Consider the following 16,855-nt stretch of genomic DNA (forward strand, 5'->3'; position numbering starts at 1 on the left):
TGCCAGGCCCAGACAGGCCCTCAGCAGCTGCCCCAGATACAGGGCTGGATGCTGGATGAGCAATCGGAAGCTCCTATTATGAAGGAGCCTGTCCCTCTTACATGTCAGCACAGGCAAGAAGCAAGAGAATGGATGCACCGAGTGGAGGAGGAAGAGCTGCACGCTGCAGGTTAGGGTTGAAAGGGTTCAACACTAGCTGGTCCAGCCCTGCTTCAAGGCTGCATACTAGAGGGGGTCAGGAGCTTTTTCAAAGTCTCATGGTCACTGTGCTCCAGCAAGCCCTAAACCCATGGCCTAGGATTGTCCAGAAACTTTGCTTGTCTTCTATGTAAGTTTCACTGATGTCCATTGTTGGTGCAACGGACCCCCTCACTCCACATCCCAGCCCAATCCTAGTCCCCCACCCCCTGATAGAAGGATCTGCTGGGCTCATTTTGTTTCTCTTGGACTACAGAGGACAATACTCTCCATTTGATGAACTGTACAAAAAAGGTCAACACTTCCTGCCGACCCCCTGCTCACCCAGCAGGGACAAACATGAGTGGAATCTGCATCATTTATTACTTTTAAAAATTATAGTCTAGGTGTTTGGCAAGTTCATCTTTCTAGGTTCTTTGGTTTCACTGGCCCTAAAGCCATTTCTGGCCCATGATTCTGCAGACTCTCCTAATTTGGGGGATTGCTTTAGCTCATGGACACAGGACCCTTGGACTCCCAGGAGACTCACATGCCTGGTTACACTTGGCTATTTGTCTTCATTTCATATGTTCAAGAATAGCTGTTAAGTTGAATGGTGAGGGTGGTAGAATATTCCATTCTCAGTAAGATGCATTCAGAAGATTCTACCGTTAAGAGTAACATCAAGTAAATGAAATGTACAAAGAATCCCAAGATCAAGAACTTGCGAAGTATTAAAAAACCATCAAAGGCAAAAGAGTTCAAGAGCTTCATTTTACCTCAGCCAGAATGAGGGTAGGAGGTCAAGTTATGTTGCCCCCATAGGAAATGTTTGACATGTATTGTCAAGGTTGAGGGCCTGGACTAAACAACTAGGGCTCCCTGTGTTATATTTTCCAAAACAACCTGGAGACTGCAGGTCAGAGTACAGGTAGTATAGAACAGTGTGTTGGTCAGGGTTCATCCAGAGAAGCAGAATGAGTGGGAAATATATATCAAGAGATTTATTGCAAAGAATTGGCTTATGTGATTGTGGGGGCTGGTTGGCCAAATTTGAAATCTGAAGGGAAGGCCATCAGGTAGGGTGGGCTCAGGGGCATGGACAGAAGCTACTGTCCACAGGTAGATTTCTTCATCTTCAGGGAAACTCAGTTCTGCTTTTGAGGCTTTTCACTTGATTGCTTCAGGCCCACCCAGATTATCTAGGACAATCCATCTTACTTAAAGTCAACCGATTATGGACTTTAATCATATCTATAAAATATCTTTACTGTAACACCTAGATTAGTGTTTGATTGAATAAGTGGAGACTGTTAATCAAGCTGACACATAAAAAAACCATCACAGCAGATTCTGCCTGTGGCCTCAGGCTAAACCATTTCCATAGAGTCCTCCTGAGAAGTCTGGTGGGCCAGCAGGTGAGTGACAGCTGGACATCTGAAGGATGAGCTCCCCTGTGGTGGGTGAATGGAGGGGCCCCAGCCCAGATTATCCAGCACCATCCACCGTTCACCATCTGGGACTTTACACCACAGAATACCAGGGAGACCAGAGCATGAGAGCTGCGTGAGCCTTTAGTCAAACTCCCTCATTGTCCACTGAGAAAACTGTGGCCCGGATCAGTGAAATAGGCAAGACCAGCTGGAAAAAGAATCATGTTCTCCCATCTGCCAGAATGGGGGAAAGAATTAGAGACTGAGAGGATAAGGAAAGAAGGAAGGAAGGGAAAAGGCCTGATGGAAAAATAAAGGCAAATAGAGCCTCAGAGCTCAGAGCTGAAAGGGCCCCTGGGGATCCCAGAGTCCACCCCCTCATTGCACAGATGGGGAACCTGAGGCCCTAAGAGGGGAAGGGACTTCCTCAAGGTCGCTCTGTGAGTTGAGGGTAGAACTGGAACCAAAGCCAGGCCCATGCCTCCTGGGACAGTGCTGGATCACCACTGCCCACCTGGCCCTCTGCCCTCCCAGGGAGCTGCAGACACTAAAGGCTGCCCCTCTCATCCTCAGGCATTTGGATTTTCGCATTCTTGGAAAAGAAGGATCAATTCATTAATCTAGATAATTAGTTAGGACCCAGAGGGCTTGGGGACTATGCCATGAGAACAATTCCAAACTCAGTCTCTGTTCTGAAAAAATATGACACCTCCTGTGTCCACAGGTGACATCCTAACCTCAGCCGTCCATGCCAAGGGCACCAGGGAAAGGCTGGCTGGCTCCGTGCAGGCCACCTCCATCCCACCCTCCTCAGTTCTCAGCCCCAGAGGGACACGTGCCTCAGAACAGGCGTCCTCTGGATGGCGGGCAGACACAACCTCCTCTTGTGCTTCTCGTGCATCTTGCAAATGGCAACATGGAGCACAGAGAAATAATTGGGTCAAGGTCATCCAACAAGCTGCTGACTAAAAACTCCAGTCCTCCAATTCGCAGTTCGGGGTCTTTGTTTTTGGTTTGTTCCCTCACCTCTATTTTTCACTCGTTTCACTCATTTGATTCCAGCAGGGCAGCCCAGCACATAGACAATGCCGTCAAAGGGCCCGAAAATGTCTTACTGCGTGTTAGTGGCCAGATGGAAGGCAGGCAGGCTCGAGAGGGCTCAACAAGGTATACTTTAGCTACTCAAACTCTTACATCAGAGGAGAAGTATCCAAGTATGATTTTGAGGTCTCATGCTTCAAAAACAATCACACAGAGAAATGCCATGAGCCTCTGAGGGAAATCTGAGAGTCGGCCTGCTCCGAGGCTGCATAAACAGTGGTCACGACCGTGACTAATCTAAACCCCATTCTGGACTTTTCAGAGTACGTCAGTTCTCCCTGTGGCTTGTGAAATCCCTCCTCAAAATGGGACCCTTTCAGGGAGTAGGAAACCGACACTAGTAGCAGGGGCAGAAAGCCACAGTGGGTCACACCACACTGCTGCTGGGAGACACCCTGTGTCATGAAAGGTCACATTTCTGAATGACTAATGCTAGCACCAGATGCCAAAGCTGGGCAGATTCAGGTTTGCAGAGCTCCAAAATAGATGCTCTTACCAGTTTAATGGTCCATTTATCTGAGATCCAGGGTCAATGACCCCATTTCTACATTGCCCGTCCATCAGCAAATATTTATTAAGCTGGGTTTAGTGCTAGGTGGTTTGGTGTATAAAAAGATTTATAAACATGTCCCAGCTTGCCAGGAGCTGTCTAGCTGAGATAGTAAGACAAACTCATATGCAGGAACTGAATAAAACCAGTCCCGTGTGCACTTGGAACGCCACATGAGTGGTGCCCTCAGGAGTTGGCATCATGGCAGCCCTGGCCACTGTGGTCAAGGCTGAGAGCTCAGAGGAGGGGTGGATCCTGTTGGGCTGGGCCGGTCAGGGAATATGGCTGTTCAATGACCACATCCTTCCTCTTCCTTCCTCCTGCTGGCAGTCGCTGGCTGGGCCTTTTGTCAATGACAGAGGTCGGAGGCCTGGTTATAGTCTGGTGAAGCACTGGACAAAGGAGGGCACCAGCCTGACAGGGGGAGGACCACTGGCAAGCCACGCTCGGCATTCGTGCAGATTTCCTTGTTACCCGCAGCGTCACTTCATCACAGCCAGCCAGCCTTCAGTCCACTCCACTGGCCCCTTGGCAAGTGCCCAGGTGCAGGTTTACCAGGGCCAGCTCTCCACCATGCCTACAGAGACCACTTGCCATTTCCCATTTCTCTCACCAATCAGGTGATATAAGGGGCAAAAGTAAGATGCTAGCCTTCCCACGTACCCCCTTAATGCCTTCCAGAGGGGAAGTTTTACCTAAAAATTTTACTGAAATTTTACCATTATAGCTTAATTCTGGTGGGATTAAGGGGCATCGTCTCTAACCTTCTGTTCTGAAACACCAACAAGAAGGTGGGGGGAGGGAAGTCACTGTTACCTTGGGGTGAATCATTTGTTCAGATTTGCTGTATCAATAGAAACATGGTCTCCAGAAAAGGCAGGGGGCCACCCCGTTGGGTCTCTCTGCTCTGGATCACACTGGGAAGGGCACCTTCCAAGGGATGTTGAGCCGCTGCCCTATAGCAAAAAGGAGAAAACGAGGGCGGTGGGGAGACTTGAAATCTTATCCTCTGAGGACAGGCTGAAGAAAACTTGTTTTATTTTTGAGCCAGGTGTAAATATATTTCCTGATTAAAAAAATTATGCTTGAAACTGTTTTGAGAAAAATGGTGTTGTTATAATCCCATGATGTTGTAATGACCGGAACCGTCAGACCAAATCGGGCACTTCACAGGGGCTGGCAGAGAAGAGAGGCAGATGACGCCACAGAGGCAGGACAGTGGAGCTGCACAGCAGGACCGGTGCATGTCTACATCCTGTCACAGTGAGATGTACACGGGAGAAGGATGACGAAGGGAAAGGCACAACCCTATCAGAAAGCTACTCCCAGAATGAGTTTCCCCTCTTCTGGTCCACCAGAGACATGCTTGGGTCTGGCGGGACTCTGGTTCCCTCAGTCTCCTGTCCATTCCTGTCCCTTCCACTCCAACAGGTGGATTCAACACCATGAGGACCTGGCAGCAGATGATGTGCGTGTGGGTGGCCGTGGCCCAGCTTCTCTAGATGGTGCGTCTCCCCGAGGTCAGAGGCTCCCCAGGGCCTGACTGTCACAGCTTGGAGGAATCTGATTCCGCTTGTGTGAGGCAAGTTTTGTAACGTCGAGCTTTTATGACATTACATCTGCTTCTTGATGGACTTAGAAGCAGCCAGATCACATCCAGTTGCTTGCTCTTCCAAAAGAAAGTCTAGAATCAGGTGCAAACTAATACACTGAAAAAATAAGCTTCCCAACTTTTTACATTTTTGATTAGGTAATACATTCACATGGCTCAACAATCAAAACACTACAAAAAGCGCTCAATGAAAAGTCTTCCTCCCATGCTTGCTCCCGAGGCACCCAGTACCCTATGCTCCACCCGTCCCAGGTTATTACTTATTAGTTTTGTATAGTTTCTTCCAGAATATATTTATGCAAATATACATAAACATGAATATGTTTTATTCCTCCTCATTTTTTTGTTTATAAAATGATATGTATACATTGCTCCGTACCTTTTTTCTAATATCTTAGAGATCTTACTGTTCCTATTTATACAGAAATCTTCTTCATTCTTTCCATTAAAAGGACAGAGCATTGTTTATTAAACCAGTCTCTAGTGATCACAATCTAAATCACTTTGGACAATCTCCAAACTTTTGCTGTTACTAACACCACTATGATGAATAACATTGTTCATACATCATTTCACACATGTGCAAATGCGTTTGTACTATAAATTCCTGGAAGCTCGATTACTGGGCCAAAAGGTGTGAATACATTTGAAATTTGATGAATTTTGTCAATGTGCCTTCCACAGGGGTTGCACCAGTTTGCACTCCCACTGGCAACGTATGAGAGGGACTATTTTCCCACAGCCTTGTCAAGAGTATGTATTACCAAACTTTTGGATTTTGGCCAAGGTATTAAGTCAAAAATGGATTTCAGTTCAATTTTTTGGGGGGTAACTTTTAATTTTGATACAATTTAAAACTGACAAAATGTGTAAGAATATACAAAGACTTTCTATATATTCTTGGTTGAGCTTTAATCTGCATTTTTTCTAATTAACAGTGAAGTTGTGAGAAAAGCCAAAGAACTGACTGATGACATCAGCAGCAAAGCTCGATGCCAGGTGCTCCTATGGACGCCAAAATGCAAGCAGATGGGACAAATTACTGAGAGCAGCAAGACCTGCATGGTATCAGTTTCGGTGCAGGGGAAATCAGGGCAAAGGCGGGGGACTGCTGAGGGCCCTGCAAGCTGGAGACCCTACACTCGCCAACGGATACTCTCAGGAGGGTCAGCAGGCCACCCCGAGGACAGCACCCAAACTGGGAGGGTCCCTGAGGCTCCAGTTTGTGGGTAAGCGCAGCTACGTGCGGCTCGTGAGGTTGGCCGGTGCTGAGACAACCCCGTGAACTCCCAAACTCGTCTACCCAAGATCTCTTCCAAGATGAAGCCCCGCGTTAAAAAGAACTGCTGGGATATTATCCAAACGGAACAAAACAGGAACACGACGCGCAGAGGAGGCAGGAGGTCCGGTGAAGCGGAGAAGCAGAGCCAGCAGAAAGTGTGAGGAGGTACTTTTTAACACTTGGCGATAATAGAGAAGAGGGAGCCCAAAGACATACTTGCAAAGACACAAAAATATGTCTGCAAGAATATTAACTGTTGCTCTATTTGTAACAGCAAAAACTGAAAACAAACCAAAGATCCATCAATAAGTGACAGGTTGATCAACCACGGTGCATCCACGCGATGAACTCCTCCGCAGCTAGAAAACGGAGGGAGCGAGATCTGTGTTTATTGCTAAGGGGTGATCTTCGGGAGATATTGTTACCTGAGAAAAGCAAGACAGAGACAAGTTGAGTTCGCAACTATTTGTTGAATAAATGGGAGTGACAGGAACATAAGTACATATATGCTTAGATTAACATTCCTTTTTAATTTTAAAAATGCCCATGCAAGAGAGGGGGACAATGTATGGGAGGCAGGGGTAAAACTGTACACCTAGGAATATATTTTCTTTTGTAGATTTGACCTTGGAAACAAGTCAGTTTTACTTAATTAAAAAAATAAGTTAAAATGAAAAAGCTGTTCTTAAAAGTTGAATAAAAAGTCAGGGGCTGGCCCCGTGGCCGAGTGGTTAAGTTCGCGCGCTCCGCTGCAAGCGGCCCAGTGTTTCGTTGGTTCGAATCCTGGGCGTGGACATGGCACTGCTCGTCAGACCACGCTGAGGCAGCGTCCCACATGCCACAACTAGAAGGACCCACAACGAAGAATATACAACTATATACTGGGGGGCTTTGGGGAGAAAAAGGAAAAAATAAAAAATCTTAAAAAAAAAAAAAAAGTTGAATAAAAAGTCAAACAAATGTAGCTGTCTATCCAGTTGATGACAGAACCACACAGAGAGGAATTACTTCAAATTATGTTGAAACACAATAATTTGACTTGTGTGGTGAGGCCAAAGGTGGTCCTTCGGGTTTTACTGCCAGAAGCCTCTCTCTTCTGCTGTTGCAGCTGCAGAATTCTTCCTGGATGTATGATGTTATGGGTTGAAAGATGTCCCCCCCCAAAATTCGTATGTTGACGTCCTAACCCCCCGTATCTCAGAATGTGACCTTGTTTGGAAATAGGGTCATTGCCGATGTAATAAGCTAAGTTAAGATGAGCTCGTTAGGATGGGCCCTAATCCAAAGGGCTCTGTGTCCTTATAAAAAGTGGAACTTTGGACATAGAGATATGCACACAGGGAGAATGCCACATGAAGATGAAGACTGATCGGGGTGATGCTTCTACAAGCCAAGAAACGCCAAAGATTGCCAGCAAATCACCACAAGCTAGCCAAGAGACGTGGAATGGATACTCTCTCACAGCCGTCAGAAGGAACCAACCCTGCTGACACCTTGATCTCAAACTTCTGGCCACCAGAACTGGGAGACAATACATTTCTGTTGTTTAATCCACGCAGTTTGTGGTGCTTTGTTATGACAGCCCCAGCACACTAAAGCCTGTGGCTTCTCTAGTTATTTGCGTAGAGCACTTCCTCGGCTACTGTAAAATAAATCAGGTTCCAGAAGGACGGCTGCCACCAGCCCTGCGCACCGAAATCGGTTGACAAGAGGAGACACGCACCTCCCCTTCGAGGTGAGAACCTCACCTTAGGAAGTTTATGCTTGTTGATGCTTTCTGGACTCCGCTGCTGCTTGGGCCTCATACCTCTTCACCGCTTCCTCCTTCATGGCTTCTGTCTAATCTCAGCCGCCCCTGGTGGCCCTGACTTGTATTCTGAGGGCTATGGATAGCTGCTCCCAACAATGCCGAATATCAAGTTCACCGAGTTGGTCATCCTGCTTGATGCTTTTGTATGATTTAAAGAAGAAGAAACAGAAAAATGCTAAACCTCTGCCACCACACTCATACCAGAAGTCTCAAAGGTTAAAATTTAATTCCACAAGCCCAAGTAGTGATTTTAGCCAAGTGCATGGAAAGTAATTTTCCCATGGTGATAATTACACAGTACTTTTCATCTTCAAGATACTTGGGCAACATGTACCAATTACTCCTTCCAATACCTAGGGGCAATTAAAAATAGAAGCCGCACATTTAATTTGGCTGAAGGAGATAATTACCAATATTAGCAGACAAGAAATACCTTGAGGGACTGGAGATGAGTAATTAAATCGTGGTAAAAATATTTCAAGTTCTGATTGCCTTCTGGGTTGATCCGAGTAAAGAAATGAAGGCTTCAGTAGGAAGCAAACCTTATTTCCATTTTGCAGGTGAAGAAACAGATTCAGGCCAGAAGCTCCTTGTCCGGGGTGGCACTGATTAGCCAATCATCTAAACTGAAGTAAATGTGAGTATAGTATAAGCTCACAGTATTAAGAATTTTTTAAATCCTAAATCCACTTTCCTCTTCTGTTAAAAAAAAATCTGCTGAAGGCAGCTTTTAGTCCTCCAAAGTCCCCATTCTGAATATCAGTAACCCTTGTCCGCTGCGGTGGTTAGAAGGCTCAGGTGAGTGGTTCTCAAACTTTTTACTCTCAGAACGCTTTCTACTCTTAAAATGACAGAAAACACCAAAAAACTTTTGTTTATCTAGTTTATAACTATTGCTATTTACCATATTAGAAATTAAAACTGAGGAAAATTTAAAAAATATTTATAAACTAATTTTAAAAGGACAATATAAGTCCATTATATATTAACAAAGACAGTATAATTTTATGAGAAATAACTATATTTTCCAAAATTTAAAAAATGTAGTGAGAGGTGTGGCGCCATTTTATATTTTGAAAATCTCTAATATTTGGCTGGATAGGAGGGAGCTGGATTCTCGTGTCTGCTTCTGCCTTCAGTGTGTTGTGACGTGTTCTTTGGGTGAAATATGTGAAGAAAATCCAGCTGCCCACAGAAATGTAGTTGGAAAAGGGAGGAGCATTTTAATAGCCCTTTTAGATAATTGTAGCCACAATTAATTCTTCTTTGATTTGACACCACCACTTAGTAAGTGGTAATTCCTTAAAGGTCAGTTGCAATGTAGAATGTGAAACTATATGAAGGAACTTTTCAAACCCTTACATGAAAAATTATTGGTCTACCATGTATTTTGACTGGCTCTTTTACTATGCATGATTTTGTAACACTATGCATTGTTTATCTGGGAAATGGTTCACTGAATTATGCAGCTATTCAAATGTCGACAACATTGTACAACATCAAAAAATTACATTTTTCTGTTTCACCTCCAGTCTCATCAGAAGAATCGTTAATTATTACTGTCAAGCTCATGGTCATGCATACAAGTCTTCCAAAATTCTAATTTTCCCCTTGAAAGCTCTAATTTTATCCTTGGCAACAAATATTCCAGTTAGGACAAGTTTACTTCATCATTTTCAGGAAAACGACTGCCAAATGCCCATATCTAAATATTAATATTTGCCTGTCAGTTGTTCTTTCAAGTGAAAATGGTGCTAAAAAAGCAGATAGTTCCATTCCCAAGTTAAACAATTGCAGAAGTGCTTTATGTGTACTTGCTATTTTTTACACGGAATGTTAGAAATATGTATTCTCAAGGGTCAACGTAGCAAAATTAATAATTTTCTGTTCATTGTCAGCATACTGAACCCAAACTAGCATTTTGTGTGTGTGTGAGTGAGGAAGATTGTCACTGAGCTAACATCTGTGCCAATATTCCTCTATTTTATGTGGGACGCCACCACAGCATTGTTTGATAAGTGGTGCTAGGTCCGTGCTGGGGATCCGAACCTGTGAACCCCAAGCCACCAAAGCCGAGCACTCGAACTTAGCCACTACACCACTGGACCAGCCTCCAAACTAGCATTTTTTAACTGCTGATGTGTGGCAATGAAGAATACCATGATGATCAGTACAATTTAGTCCCGCTGTCTTGATTCATGCTAAGGCTTCAGCAGTTTCATCCACCATTGTTTTGCACCATCAGTGCAGATGTCAACACGCTGAAAAAGATAAATACTATATTATTACGAAAATAATTTTGAACTCACAGATCCTCCGAAAGGGTCTGGGGGACCCATAGGGGTCAGTGGACCACACTTTGGGAACCACTGACTTAGGTAATTCACCTGAGTGAACACTGAGCACAGTCAGTATTTAAGAAATTGCCATTTGGAACCTTTCTGTAACGTGATCATTAGAAAAACCAAGAGAGAGACAGAAACACGGAGAGATGATGGATCTTCGAGTAGCTTCATCAGGATGAAAATCCAGTACAATTGCAGAGGACAGAAACAATGATACTCCTCAACATGTTTTTCTCTTGAGTCACAGCACTCCAATCTGGACTGGTTGACCTCTGCCCCTGATGCACAGTTTTCATCTTGGGGTCTCCCTTCATCACCTTTTGGAGTCTTCATTCACGTCTCACCTATATTGAATCTCTTGTTTTCTATCTCTCACATCTCCCCCTTTCATGGCTTCGTTTCATTTCGTTCTGATGGAGCACATCCTCTGGTGGCTTTCTGAGAAAAAGGTATTGTAGGAAGTAAATTTTTTGACACTTGCCTGAAAATGTATTTATTCTGTCCTCATACCTGATTGATAGTTTGGCTGTGTGTAGAATAGGACATAAGTTGGGAATAATTTTTTTCCTCAGAGTTTTGAAGGAAAACCTATGTTGTTTTCGAGTTTCCAGGGTCACTGTTGAGAAGTTCAAGGCCACCTGATGCGGATTCTTTCTATATGGCTTGTTTTTCTTCCCTCTCTCCGAAAGCTTGTGGAACCTTCTCTTTGTTCCCAGCGTCTTGACACTCCACTCTGATGCACCTTTACAAGGACTTACTTTACCCCAATGGTATGGTCACTCAGCAAGCCCTCTTAGTCCTGGAAATTCATTCCTTTCCTTCTGCGAAATGTTATTGTAGTGATGGTTTCTTCACTTCTATTTCCTCCTTCTCTCTTTCAGGAATTCCTTTTACTCACATATTGGATATCTTGAACCAATCTTTGAATTTTCTTATTTTTTTCTGTCTTATTTTGTGTACCTTTGTCTTTTTCTCTGCTTTCTGGAAGATCTTCTGCACCTTATTTTCCAACCTATTAAGTTTTCATTTCTGCTGTCGTGTTTTTAATTTCTAAGAACTTTTTGTCCTGTGAATCTTCATTGTTATGGCATCCTATTCTTGTTGTATGGATACAGTGTCTTCTCTCTTCTCTCCTGGGTTCTCTGGACACTTCTCTCCTTTCCTGGTTTCTATTTCCTCCTAGTCCCTGTTTCCTGATGGTTTGGCCTCTGTCTTCATGCTAGAGTCTTTCCTTAGAGCCTGGTATCCCTCCATTATCTGTTCTATGTTAAGAGTGGGAACTTAAAAGGCTGATTGCGACCTCTGAACATATTGGTGGGATTTATCAACTTTGAGCTTCACTGTGTGTTAATCTGGGTGGCTCATTTATTGGGAAACTATCAATGTCATTATCCTTAGGTCATTCTCTTGGGCTAGATATGGGGTGAATTTGAGTTTTGTGAAATAGAAACTTATACAAATGGGGGGACTTTTTAAGAAAAAGATTTCAAAATCAGAATATCAAAACTAAATACGAAAGTAAATATTTACTTAGAATAGATAGAAATCACAATGATTCACAAATTTTAAAAAGCTGACAACTACCACCACATGACAAAATATTTTTTAAAACATAATATTTAGATGAACTAAGTACTTAAGACACATCTATCTATAATATTTTTTCCTTCATTTTTACAAACTCTTTTATTGCTTCTTTGTTTGACAATAATTTTGTAACATCCATAAATAAAGAAGAAAGAATTTAATCTTTCTTGTAGCATGGTTGATCATATTTCTTGTTGTTTTTTTATTGACAGTTTAAGAAAAGATTTTATCAACGTCATAATGTCATGTAAGTTTTTAGGATTGTTGTCTAATTTGGGAAAATTCCATCAAGAAAGTAGATTAGTGGTTGACTAAGGATAAGAGGGATGGAGGACTGGAATGTGATGGCTAAAGGCAAGGGCTTTGGCGGAGGCAATGAATAAAAATCTTCTGAAACTTATTGTAGTGATGGTTGCACAACTCTGTGCATATACTGAAAACTCACTGAATTGTATTCTTTAAATAAGTGAATTGTATGGTATGTGAATTATATCTCAATTAAGCTTGATAAAAAAACTCCATCAATATGGTTTCTTTCAAAGCTGGGAGATTTGAAGTATTTTGCAGGGACTAGTTTCTGCCTCTGAATACTTCAAACCTTGTTTCTCCTCCATGACCCGGGTAATTCCAAGGCCGGGTGCTGAAGGACAAGATCATAACGTAATGGTGTCTTTAGCCCTGTCTTTCATGGCAAAACACAAGGTAAACCAGCACAGCACGAATAAGAGCGGTCTTGGAAGCCATTCCCACAACAGGGAAACGCAACTGAGATGCATGAATATCCACTACACCCCAAATAATGAAACCCCACTCCAACTTCTCCTTATTTGGATGCCCAAAATCCCCACAGCCACTAGGACACCAGCTGATATGAGAGGAAGTGTTACAAAGGAGAAGCAGAAGTGGAAAGAGCCAGGGGTCTTACCCAATGTGGGTCAAAGTCTCTTGGCTTTTGCAAATTAAACAAAAACATATGATCATTTTTAACATACAGCAAGGTGCTTTTCTAGGCCTAAGAAAGAGAAGGATCCTGAAGCTGAAGCTTGTTAGATCAAAGTCTTAAACAATTTGTGAATTAGTAGACATAAAGCACTTTGAGAGCCTTAATTTAGAATCAGAATTCTAGATCTGAAATTGGACATCATTCAACTTAACCCACTAGTTTTTCCCATGAAGAAAATAGAGCGTATTGAACTATAGAGTGTTGCCCAGGAAAGTGGTGTAATGTAAAACCCTCATGTGTAACAATAAAGAAATTTCAGCAATTGAGAGTGTTCCTCAGAATTCCCCAGATAGGAGCTGAGCCAGCACCACAGAGTTCCCTACTAACTAACTGACTTAGAATCTGGACAAGGAAAATCTTACTCCCATTGTAAAAATGATTTTAGGCAACTAACATGCTGATCACAATCAAGTGTATCTATTCATTAATTATGTACTAGAAAGAAAGTTAGATTTTTCTTTTTTTTTAAAGATTGGCACCTGAGCTAACAACTGCTGCCAATCTTTTTTTTTTTTTCCTGCTTTTTTACTCCCCAGGTCCCCCCAGTATATAGCTGTATATTTTAGCTGTGGGTCCCTCTAGTTGTGGCATGTGGGACGCCGCCTCACCGTGGCCTGATGAGCGGTGCCATGTGCGTGCCCAGGATCTGAACAGGCGAAACCCTGGGCTGCCGAAGGGAAGCATGCGAACTTAACCACTCAGCCACGGGGCCGGCCCCCTAGATTTCTTTTAAAACATTCTATAACTTGTTCTTTTCACTAATTTGGACCCTTGGTAAGAATTTAGTGTGTTTTAAGGGTACCTGTTGTGTTATTATAAAATAAACTTCTTGAGCAACTAAACACACACACACACGAGAATAGAAATAGAAAATAGATAAAAGGAATATGGTAAATGCATAATTTCTACTAGCTTAACAGCCACTGGTTTTCACTTTGATATATTTACTTCTGGTTTATATTTAGTGTTGCTATAAACATAGAATAGACAATTTTGTATTCTTTTTTCACTTAACATTATAACAAATATTTTTCCTTGTTTTACAATTTTAATAACATCATAACATCTCATCATGTAGGTATACCATAATTTACTAAACTATTCCTCTATCACTGGCCATTTAGGTCGTTTCTAATTTTTTAAATTATAAATAGCGCTGAGATAAAGGATCTCTTTGTGCGGATTCTTTTGTCATTTTTTAGACTTTTCTCTAAGAACAGATTTTTTTGAAATGGCATTATTAGGTTAGAGAATGTGAATTTATTATGGCTCTTCATACACGCTATCAAAGAGTTTTCCAAAATGGTTGTGCCAATTTACCATCCCACCAGTTATGTATAAAAGTGTTGACTGAAATAAAGAGTCTAGGTAAATAAAGGTTAAACGGAGGAGTGTATGATAATCAAAGTGAGGAACTCGTGTCTGGGGAAACAGTCCAACAGAGTATTCTGAGGAACTGCTTCAAGGCCTACAGGGCTGAGCGCAGTTTACATACCTTTTAACAAAGCAGTGTATGTGCAGGAAGGGGCTCACACGTCTAATAGTCAGATACTTCAAGGATAACAAGAACTTTTGGTTATACATCAAACAAGGCTTGGAATGTTGGTGTTATCTATGCATGGAGGGATACAATTACCAGAGTTTTACTTCTTCCCTCAAACTTTAAGAAACGCAGCTGGGGCACGTGAGAGAGAGGTATCCTTTATCTTGCCCTGTTGTTGATCTTTTCAGTTGGCATCTTCAGTCATGAGCTAAGGGGTTCAAGGTCATTCTAACACAGGCTTAAGACAGCCTGCACGGCTGCTCCACAGTACAGCTTGAATTTTTGTACTGACGCTAAGCCTATGCAGCTTGCTTGCTAGATTTGCCTGTTCGACCCGGGTGGCGAGGGGTGGGGGGGGTGGGGGGGGGGCGGTCCCAAAAGTTTGTTCACAAAGGTATTCATTTTATGATATCCTCACCAGATCAGGATATTATCTCTTCTTTTAAAGTTTTATTCATTTAATAAAGGGAGAGAAATAATCCTTCATTTATATTTAATTTCATTTCTTGGATTTATCATTTTCCTCCGTGTTTCTTAGGAAGTTTTGTTACTGGTTGTGAATGGTCAATTCACATCTTTTGCCCATTTATCTATTTCTGCTTTGATGTTTTATTTATGAATTTTGATGATTTCTTTAGCAAAGCTATCAGTTAATTTGCTATAGATTATTTTTCACTGTTGTTTACCCTTAGTTTATTCATTTTCTTTGGCACTGTTCCTTATTCTAAAGCTCAGTTTTTGGGTGGGAGGTAAAATGAAATTGATTTAGAATATAGCTTAAATGTGCTACTCATTTTTACTAATAAACTATGAAGCAGAATTCAAAGTTCCAGATTTCTTTTTCTCTGCTAAGCTTCTTTCAGGTATATAACAAATTCTTTAAGTACAATCCATACTAACTTACAAGGAAATAACAATTCTATTGAACCCAAGCCTTTGGGCTGGCCGCTAAATTATTTCTACAAAAAGTCGTGTTGTTTGGAAGCCTCCACCCTGTGTGATTAAAAAGGCAAATATTTCAACAAAATCATGAAATGTGCCAAGTGGGACTTTAAAAAAACCTACATGACATCAAGAATTTATAGGGAAAAACTATTTGAGGAGATGGTTGTGGGCATCTTTTGAACAAAGGAAATAAAGTTCTTTGTGAAATATTGCAATAGGACGTTAAAGGAAAGCAGCTGGGTTCTATTTTATTAAGGAGCATTTTCAGCCAAAACAATTTTTGCCTTATGAAGGGGATGGGGGAACAGATTAATATTCTTGAATATTTCATCCATATTTCCAGGTGCTTCACAACTGATAAGACAGTCTAATGAGGAGTCTAATAGAGATTTGAATTGATTTTTTCACTAATCCTTTTATTTCTTGGAAGTAATGAATATATTATATTGCATTATAGATTCATTCATCTGCTATAAGTGCTTTTATTGGCAGGCAGATTTTCCAGAGTGTAATCTTTAAAAATTATCTTCTTCAACAGTGCTATAATTAAAGTTGATAAAGAAGGATAATATAGAAGAGCATATTTTAACCATAAATTGTGGTGTGAAAGGTCAAATGAAAATAACACGTAACGGAATAATATCAGTTGGGGTGGGAGTAGGGATGAGGTAGAAATAGGCTTATAAAAATCTGTGGGGAAGCTTAGAGCAGACACAAGGAATCTTTTTCAGGGCATTGATATAATTTAAACAGTCTACATTAAAAATACATTAGATCTCTACCTTATACTATTTACACAAATAAATTTGAAATCAGTTATAGCTCATATTTATTGAGCGCTGACTATGTGGTAGGCCCTGTCGAAAGGCTTAATGTGAATAAACTCTTGAAATCTTCACAATACCCCATCAGAAAAATAGTATTATTGTCCCTATTTTACAGTTGAGGAAGTAGAATCTGCTCATGTATCCTATTAATCTATCTTGCTCATATTTTATCTCTTTGTCTCTGTGCACTGAGTTCTGGGTTAATTTATCAGTGCAATCTTCCTATTTACCAATTCTTTCTTAAAATGACTCAATAAAGACTTTCTCCAGTCTATTGAGATTTTTTTCTTTCACTACCTTTTCCTATTTCACCAGAGTTCCTCTTACTTATTTATTTGGTTTACTGAGTCCCTCCTTCTGTTAGGGCTGACCCTTCCATTTGTGCCCCGTAGCCCGTCCTCTCCTCCGTTTTTCCTCTCTCTGTCTCTCTCTTTCACAGTTTAGTGTGATATAATTCACAACCTACACGATTCACCCATCTAAAGTGTACAATTCAACGGTTTGGTATATTCACAGAATTGTGCAACCGTCAGTACAAACTAATTTTAGAACATTTCATCTTCAAAAAGAAATTCCGTTAAAAAAAAAGAAACTCTGTACCCTTTACCCTAAAAAAAAAAGGACTCTGTTCTCCCCCTCC

The sequence above is a fragment of the Equus asinus genome, chromosome 6, assembly GCF_041296235.1.
Source record: "Equus asinus isolate D_3611 breed Donkey chromosome 6, EquAss-T2T_v2, whole genome shotgun sequence".
NCBI lineage: Eukaryota > Metazoa > Chordata > Mammalia > Perissodactyla > Equidae > Equus > Equus asinus.